Here is a 1,122-nt window from a genome sequence, read left to right as displayed (position 1 = left end):
CTTGTCTCATGTGTGACCTTGGGCAAGTCCCTTCACTTCTCTGTATCTCGGCTATCTTTCCACTAAAATGGGGATTAAGACTGTGAGCCCCATGTGGGACATGGACTGTGCCTAACCTGATTAACATGTATGTACCCCAGCACTTAGTACAGCACCTGGCACAAAGTACTTAAGAAATACCATAAAAAAATTCACTCCGATCACTTACTACACTGCTCTCAAATACTAATACATAGTAACAAATACTATAAGGTAATAATAATAATAATGATAAACTCCCAAATGCTTAGTAGAGTGCTCTATACATTGTCTTGTCTTATTGCTGTCGAGTCATCTCTGTCCCATAACGATACCAAGGACACATCTCTCCCAGATCACCCCACTTCCATCTGCAATCATTCTGGTAGTGGATCCTTAGAGTTTTCTTGGTCAAAATCCGGAAGTGGTTTACCGTTGTCTCCTTCCACGCAGTAAACTTGAGTCTCCACCCTCGACTCTCTCCCGTGCCACTGCTGCTGCCCAGCACAGGTGAGTTTTGACTTGTAGCAGATTGCCTGCCACTCGCTAGCCACTGCCCAAGCTAGGAATGGAATGGGTAGGCCTCTGCTTGACTCTCCCTCCTGAAGTCGAGACTGGTAAAGGACTGGAAACCCTCCAGGTGTGACTCTGAGAGGGGGATCTGCACATAGTAAGTCCTCAATAGTAAGCACACTGATTGTCATTCTGAGGAGAAAGCTTCAGTTAGAAGAGTTTCCAATCAGACCATCTGTACTAGATACTCTTCGTAGAACACTGTAGCCCAAAATAAAGACTCATTTGCTCTCCTGCCTCCGGCATGCTCTATGCACTCCAGGCCAGGTACAGGAGCTGTTAAGGGCTTCCTCAGCTCCCCTCTTTCAACGCAGCTGAGCTAAATGCCCTCTCACCACAGCCAAAGATCTCTCTGCCTGTTCCGGTATGCTCTCTGCACCCTGGGCCGGGTATAGAAGCTGACGCCCTCCTCTCCATCATCAGTGTTGTCACCTGCATCCCTCCACACCATCGAGATGGTCTCATCTTACTTTCTTCTGCCCTGCTGGAACGAGATCAGCACTAGCAGCACAAGGCCTCAAATAACCTCGG

The 1,122-nt window shown here is 47.8% G+C and overlaps 1 non-coding gene across 1 annotated transcript; it reads right to left on the bottom strand.

The window, feature by feature from the left end:
• Positions 1-538: 538 nt before the first annotated feature.
• On the bottom strand, positions 539-676 carry LOC114814066. The gene has a single exon (XR_003761808.1). It is a non-coding gene; the product is annotated as a small nucleolar RNA SNORA7 (small nucleolar RNA).
• Positions 677-1,122: the final 446 nt, after the last annotated feature.

This window comes from Ornithorhynchus anatinus, chromosome 8, assembly GCF_004115215.2.
Source record: "Ornithorhynchus anatinus isolate Pmale09 chromosome 8, mOrnAna1.pri.v4, whole genome shotgun sequence".
Taxonomy (NCBI): domain Eukaryota; kingdom Metazoa; phylum Chordata; class Mammalia; order Monotremata; family Ornithorhynchidae; genus Ornithorhynchus; species Ornithorhynchus anatinus.
The sequence above is the reverse complement of the archived record's forward strand: the minus strand, read 5'-3'. Positions and strand labels throughout refer to the sequence as shown.